Genomic DNA, 8,434 nt, shown 5'->3' on the forward strand with positions numbered 1-8,434 from the left:
TACTGGGTATATACCCAAAGGATTATAAATCATGCTGCTATAAAGACACATGCACACGTATGTTCATTGCGGCACTATTTACAATAGCAAAGACTTCGAATCAACCCAAATGTCCATCAGTGACAGACTGGATTAAGAAAATGTGGCACATAGACACCATGGAATACTATGCAGCCATAAAAAAGGATGAGTTTGTGTGCTTTGTAGGGACATGGATGTAGCTGGAAACCATCATTCTCAGCAAACTGTCGCAAAAACAGAAAACCAAACACTGCATGTTCTCGCTCATAGGTGGGAACTGAACAATGAGATCACTTGGACTCGGGAAGGGGAACATCACACACCAGGGCCTATTATGGGGAGAGGGGAGGGGGGAGGGGCGAGGGATTGCATTGGAAGTTATACCTGATGTAAGTGACGAGTTGATGGGTGCTGATGAGTTGATGGGTGCAGCACACCAACATGGCACAAGTATACATATGTAACAAACCTGCACATTGTGCACATGTACCCTAGAACTTAAAGTATAATAATTTTAAAAAAAGATGTGTGTGTTAGATAACATTATTCTGTTATCAAAACTCTGCATAGCTTCAAATCTCATTCAAAGTAAAATCCAAAGCCTTCCTGTCAGTTTCCAGGGGCCATCCCATCACAACTGGCTGTCCATTACTTCTCTAACCTTCCTCCTCCTGCACTCCCTTCCACTCGCTCTGCTCCAGGTGGAGTGACCCTCCCTGCCACACCACATACACTCCTGGCTCCTCCTTTTTATATCCCATTGCAGACATTGGGGATAACATTTGAGTGGGAAGATATAAAATCCACATGTTAATTTTAAATGTTACTTGTGAGAGTCTTTTTTTCAGCTGAGTCAGTTTAGATTTATTCAAACCACTCAGGTTTATTACAAAAGGACTGGACCCTTTTTCATTGGTCTGTTGGATTCTGCTCCCAAATCATGAAGAAGTACAAAAACTTTGCCTAGGCATTATAACTGATAAATAAATAACAACATAATTACCACTCTACTCTTATGGTAACTTATTTTTTATAATAGTTTCTAGTAGCTTAATAGTCATCCTAATAAATACACATACAGATAGTCCCCAACTTAACAATGGTTCAACTCAAGACTTTTTTCAACATTACAATGGTGCAAAAGCAATATCCATTCAGTAGAAACCATACTTTGAGTACCCATAAAACCATCCTGTTTCCCACTTTCAGTATAGTATTCCATATATTACATGAGATATTCAATAATTTATTATAAAATAGGTTTTGTGCTAGATGAGTTTGCCCAACTCTAGGCCAATGTAAGTGTTATGAGCATATTTAAGGTAGGGTAGGCTAAACTATGATGTTTGGCAGGTTATGTGTATTAAACACATTTTCGACTTACAATTATTTTCAACTTATGGTGGGTTTATCAGGGCACAACCCCATCATAAGTCAAGGAGCACCTGTATACATTTGTAGTTCCATGCAAAATTATAGTCTAATTAATCCACCAATAGGTGCAAGACAAGCTTGCTCCTTTAACCTTCCTTAGGAAATTAACTTGGACTCAGACAGCATTAAATAGATTCTGAAAATGTCAACATGCCCTAAGTCACCTTTTGACTTGAAGAACTCTGTCTTTGATTTGCAGTTAATGAATTATAAAAAGAGAAAAACTTTCTGGACACCAAGCTAACAATCAATAAATTTATCTCAGTCCTTATAGATAAAGTACTCATATAAATTTGCTTCCCCATTTCCTATACAAGCAAGTGTGATGAGAGAAAAACCCAAGGTGCTAGATTTTCACCAATATGAGACAAGCAAAAGAAAGATCCCACAAGTCCTTTTCTATATATAGAGGCAGGGTGGGAGTGGGGGAAATATTCACTGTGCATGCCATGGGCTAAGCTAGTGGGGAAAAAAAAAAGAATAAGCAACAGTTTTTATAAACTTTAGATAAGTATGGAGAAAATGACACTGCAAAAAACTGCTGCTGCATATGAATGTATATACACATATATACACATGATAAAATAACCATGAGGGAGGCGTATGTTTCTAGGGAGGCAACCAATGTTGGGATCCTCTCTTTCCTCACTTTGCTAAATTGGTCAAAGGAGTCCAGGGAAACCAGTTTCCTCCCTAAACAAATGCACAAGAAGGACTCCCAGATGGGCTGACTTTCTAGGTTGGCAAACCAAAGCGGTGACATTATAAACATTAAACATGTGAAAAAAGGAAAGGCACAAGCAAAAGCCAATCCACTTACTATTTCTTACTAGAGTAATAGTGACAAGGGCCTCTGAGAGAGGTATAAGCGTGCACGCACGTGTATGTATAGTATGATTTTTAAAACTAGGTAAAGTAGTATAATACAAATTAGGAAATGCCAAAAGAGATTTTAACATCATTGGAGTATATTTTAAATTTTTTCATTCAACAAATTAGCGCCTTTTGAAAAACGTGGCAAAATAATTCACAGTGGTATGATCTAGAACCCAAGTTTAAAGTTGCATAATGAATACTAATACTTTCTTTCAATCTTACAAATATATCTCTGGAAAAAGTATATACACATGTATACATATGTGTGTATGTGCATATGTGTGTACACATACACATATCGTGGTGGGGGTGTGCATGTTTAGCCTATATATAGGCTAAACTGTAATATATAATATATAGGCATATTTAGCCTATATATAGGCTAAAATAAGTGTTCTGAGCATATTTAAAGTACGGTAGGCTAAACTATGATGCTCACAGATTATGTGTATTATGTGTACACATTTTTGACTTACAGTATCCATATGCATGTATATATTGACACATTTAGACATTAGATCAAAAGTCCATATTTTATGTCCTTGATGAATAAGATGTCCATGAGAAATCCTAATAATTCCAAAGGTAATCAGAGACTGAAAGACCTCCAGTAATAAATTGTGCTCCCACTACTATTTCTCCAGGAAGCTCCTTAAAAACCCATCCTTTCCCTGTGCCTGAGTTTTCCATTTGCAACATGTGTCTTTGTCCATTCAGGTTGCTGCAACAAAATGCCATAAGCTAGTGGTTTTAAAACAATAGCAATTTATTTCTTGCAGTTATAGAGGCTGGAAAGTTCCAAGATCAAAGTGCCAGCAGATCTGGTGTCTGGTGAAGTTCTGTTTCCTGATTCATAGATGGTACCTTCTCCCTGTGTAGAAGGTACAAAGAAATAGCAGAAGGCCTTAGCCCTATTTTATGAGGATACTATTCCCATTTATGAAGGTTCTGCCCTCATGACCTTATCATCTCCAATAGGCTCCACCTCCTAATGCCATCATCTTGAGGGTTAGGATTTCAACACATGTACTTGGCAAGATATAAACATTCAAACCATAACAGTAGGTTTCTTATTGCAGATTTTAAAACTGACCCTGAATATAGCAATAGTGAAAAGATGCCCAGCATCTAAATGGCCCCAGTGACTCAAGGGTCCAAAATGATTTTAATTCTTGTGATTTTAAAGCTATGTCTGTTTGGAACAAGTAAAAAACAGCAAAGCCGGGTGCAGTGGCTTATGCCTGTAATCCCAGCACTTTAGGAGGCCGAGGCGGGTGGATCACCTGAGGTCAGGAGCTTGAGACCAGGCTGGCCGACATGGTGAAACCCCGTCTCTACTAAAAATACAAAAATTAGCTGGGCATGGTGGCACACGCCTGTAATTCCAGCTATTCAGGAGGCTGAGGCAGGAGAATCACTTGAACCTGGGAGGTGGAGGTTGCAGTAAGCCAAGATCATGCCCCTGCACTTCAGTGTGGGCAACAGAGTGAGACTCCACTCAAAGAAAAAAAAAGTCAAACTCCACACTTTAAATCATCAACAATATAACAGGCAATAAACCTCTGTGTTTACAGTATCAATTTGACTTTTACAAAGCCTACTTAACTTTCTTTCAAATGAAAAAGATATGTTGCTTTTTAAATAATCTTTCACAGCAAAGTCTCAGGATACAAAACCAATATGCAAAATTCACAACCATTCCTATACACCAACAACAGGCAAGCAGAGAGCCAAATCATGAATGAACTCCCATTCACAATTGCTACAAAAAGAATAAAATACCTAGGAATATAGCTAACAAGGGAAGTGAAGAACCTCTTCAAGGAGAACTACAAACCACTGCTCAAAGAAATCAGAGAGGACACAAATAAATGGAGAAATATTCCATGCTCTTGGATAGGAGAATCAATATCCTGAAAATGGCCATACTGCCCAAAGTAGTTTATAGATTCAATGCTATTCCTAATAGACTACCATTGACATTCTTTACAGAATTAGAGAAAAACTATTTTAAAATTCAAATGGAACCAAAAAGTGCCTGAATAGTCAAGACAATCCTAAACAAAAAGAACAAAGCTGGAGGTATCTTGCTACCCAACTTCAAACTATCCTATAAGGCTACAGTAACCAAAACAGCATGGTACTGGTACAGAAAGAGACACATAGACCAATGGAACAGAATAGAGAACTCAGAAATAAGACTGCACACCCACAACCATCTGATCTTCAACAAACCTGACCAAAAAAAAAAAAAAAAAGCAATGGTGAAAGGATTTCCTATTTAATAAATGGTGCTGGGAAAACTGGCTATCCATATGCAGAATATTGAAATGGGAATCCTTCCTTAAACCACAGACAAAAATTAACTCAAGATAGATTAAAGACTTAAATGTAAAACCCAGAACTATAAAAACCCTAGAAGAAAATCTAGGCAATACCGTTCAGGATATAGGCATGTGCAAAGATTTCATGATGCAAATGCCAAAAGCAAAACTTGACAAATGGGATCTAATTAAATTAAAGAGCTTCTGCACAGCAAAAGAAATTATCAGAGGGAAGAGATAACCTACAGAACGGAAGAAAATTTTTGCAATCTATCCATCTGACGAAGGCCAAATATCCAGAGTCTACAAGGAACTTAAACAAATTTGCAAGAAAAAAAGCAAACAACCCCATTAAAAACTGGGCAAAGGACATGAACTGACACTTCTCAAAAAAAGACATACATGCAGCCAACAAACATGAAAAAAAGCTCAACATCACTGATACTAGAGAAATGCAAATCAAAACCACAGTGAGATATCACCTTGTGCCAGTCAGGAATGGCTGTTATTAAAAAGTCAAAAAACAACAGGTGCTGGCGAGGTTGTGGAGAAAAAGGGATGCTTTTACACTATTAGTAGGAGTGTAAATTAGTTCAACCATTGCGGAAGACAGTGTGGTGATTCCTCAAAGACCTAGAGGCAGAAATACCATTTGACCCAGCAATCCCATTACTAGGTATACACCCAAGGGAATATACATCATTCTATTATAAAGATACATGCATACATATGTTCACTGCAGCACTATTCACAATAGCAAAGACATGGAATCAACCTAAATGCCCATCAGTGATAGACTGGATAAAGAAAATGTGGTACATATACACCATGGAATAGTGTGCAGCCATAAAAAGGAACAAGATCATGTCCTTTGTAGGGACATGGATGGATTTGGAAGCCATTATCCTCAGCAAACGAATGCAGGAACAGGAAACCAAACACCACTTGTTCTCACTTGTAAGTGGGAGTTGAATGATGAGAACATATGGACACATGGTAAGAAACAACACACACTGGGGCCTGTTGGAGGGTGGGGTGGGAGGAGGGAGAGCATCAGGAAGAATAGCTAATGGATGCTGGGCTTAATACATAGGTGATGGGACGATTTGTGCAGCAAACCATCATGGTACACATTTATCTATATAACAAACCTGCACATCTTGCACATGTACCCCTGAATTTAAAATAAAAGTTTAAGAAAAAATAATAATAATCTTTCAGAGTAACTGCTATTTTCACAACAGCCAGTTCATCCCTTTAACCCTTTCACAAGTTTAAAACTCAAGAAAACATAATGTTGGCCTCAAAAGTAATCTGAAGAACATTCTGATTCACTAGAGATTACCAACACATAATAGCACAAACAGAAAAGTTAGAGGCATTTTCATCCAAACCAAAGCAATAGATTTCTGTTGAATGCATCTGATGTGGAGGGCACTAAAGGGATAAACATAAAAGAATCTCATTCTTTGAAGTGTTTACAATTTAGTTACTGGGTAGACATAAGAAAGTTACATAAAAATTGTTTTATTTTAAGAACCAACACCATTAAAAATAGGCAAATGACATGTATACTTCTTAAAAGAAGAAATGTAAACAGCTAACAAACTACCTGAAAAAAAATGTTCAACATCACTATCAGAAAAATGCAAATTAGGCCGGGCACAGTGCCTCATGCCTGTAATCCCAGCATTCTGGGAGGCCAAGGCAGGCAGCTCACCTAAGGTCAGGAGTTTGAGACCAGCCTGGCCAACATGGTGAAGCCGCGTCCCTACTAAAAATACAAAAATTAGCCAGGCATGGTGCCAGTTGCCTATAATCCCAGCTACTAGGGAGGCTAAGGCAGGAGAATCACTTGAACCCAGAAGGCGGAGGTTGCAGTGAGCCAAGATCACACCATTGCACTCCAGCCTGGGTGACAGGAGCAAAACTCCATCTCAAAAAAAAAAAAAAAGGAAAAGAAAGAAAGTAAAAAAAATGCAAATTAAAACCACACTGAGATACCATCTTACACCAGTCAGAATGATTATTATTAAAAAGTCAAAAACAACAGATGTTGGAATGGATGCAGAGAAAAGGGAAAGCTCATAATGTCAGTGGGAATGTAAATTAATTCAACATCTATGGAAAACACTATGGAGATGTCTACCAAGAGGAAAATAAATCATCATATCAAAAAGATACCTGTGGGAGTGGAGGCAGCACAAGATGGCCAATAGAAGCCTCCACCAACCATCTTCCCTTCAGGAACATCAAATGGAACAACTATCCACACAAAAAAAGCACCTATGTAAGAATGAAAACTCAGGTGACCAATCACAGTACCTGGTTTTAACTTCATATCACTGAAAGAGGCACTGAAGAGGATAGCAAAAACGGTCTTGAACTGCCAATGCCACCCCTCTCCCACCCCCTGGCAGTGGCCATGTGAGGTAAAGAATCTGTGCACTTGGGGGAGGGAGAGCATGGCGATTGTGGGACTTTGCATTGGAACTCAATGCTGCCCTATCACAGCAGAAAGCAACACCAGGCAGAACTCAGCCAGTGCCCATGGATGGAGCATTTAGATGAGCCCTAGTCAGAGGGAAATCACCCATCCAAGCAGTTGGAACTTGAATTTCAGCAAGCCTCGCCACCACAAGCTAAAGTACTCTGGGATCCTAAATAAACTTGAAAGGCAATCTATGCCACAACGACTGTAACTCCTACACAAATCCTAATGCTGTGCTGGGCTCAGAACCAGTGGATTTTGTGGGGCACGTGACCTAGTGAGACACCCGCTGGGGCAACTAAGAGAGTGCTTGTGCCAGTCCTCCCCCAACTCCAGGCAGTTCAGCTCACAGCTCCAAAAAAGACTCCTTCCTTCTGCCTGAGGAGAGGAGAGAAAAGAGTAAAGAGAATTTTGTCTTACAAATTGGATACAAGTTCAGTTACAATAGGATAGGGCATAAGACAGAGTCCTGAGGGCCCCGATTCCAGGGCCTAGTTCCTGGTCATCATTTCTAGGCAACCTTGGGCCAGAAAGGAGCCTGCTGCCTTGAAGGGAAGAACCCAGTCCCGGCAGGATTCATCACCTGTTGACTAAAAAGGACTTGGGCCCTGAATAATTTGCAGCAACAACCAGGTAATACACGCTGTGGGTCTTGGATGACTCTGAGACATGCCTTCAGGTTTGATCCAGCACATTTGCAGCTGTGGTAGCTATAAGGAGAGACTCCTTCTGCTTGATAAAAGCAGAGGGAAAGGTAAAGGGGGCTTGTCTTACAGCTTAGATACCAGTTCTGTCACAGAAGAGTCAAGCCCTAAGTGAGCCCTTGTGGTTTAGGTGCCAGCTCTGCCACAGTAGAATAAAGCACCAGGTAGATTTCTGACTCCAGGCTCTGTCTCCCAGATAACATGTCTGGACTTTCCTATGGCCCAGGGAAACTCAGCATACTGAAGAGAAGGACACAAGTTTAGCTGGTTTCACCACCTGCTGATCATAGAGCCCTAGGGTCTTGAGTAAACACAGGCAGTACCCAGGTAGCGGCTACAGTGGGCCTTGAATGAGGCCCAGTGTTGTGCTGGTTCCAGGTCTGACCAGCACAGTCCCAATGGTGGTGGCCACAGGGGTGCTTATGTCAATTGTCCCCCACCTCCAGACTGCTCAGCACAGACAGAAAGACTCCTTTTGTTTGGGAGAAAGTAAGGAAAGAGAGCAAGAGTATCAGCCTGGCAATCCAGATTATTCTTCCGGATTTTATCCAAGACCACCAAGGTGGTAACTAAGTGTGCAATAG

This window comes from Rhinopithecus roxellana, chromosome 5 (assembly GCF_007565055.1).
Source record: "Rhinopithecus roxellana isolate Shanxi Qingling chromosome 5, ASM756505v1, whole genome shotgun sequence".
NCBI classification, from domain to species: Eukaryota; Metazoa; Chordata; class Mammalia; order Primates; family Cercopithecidae; genus Rhinopithecus; species Rhinopithecus roxellana.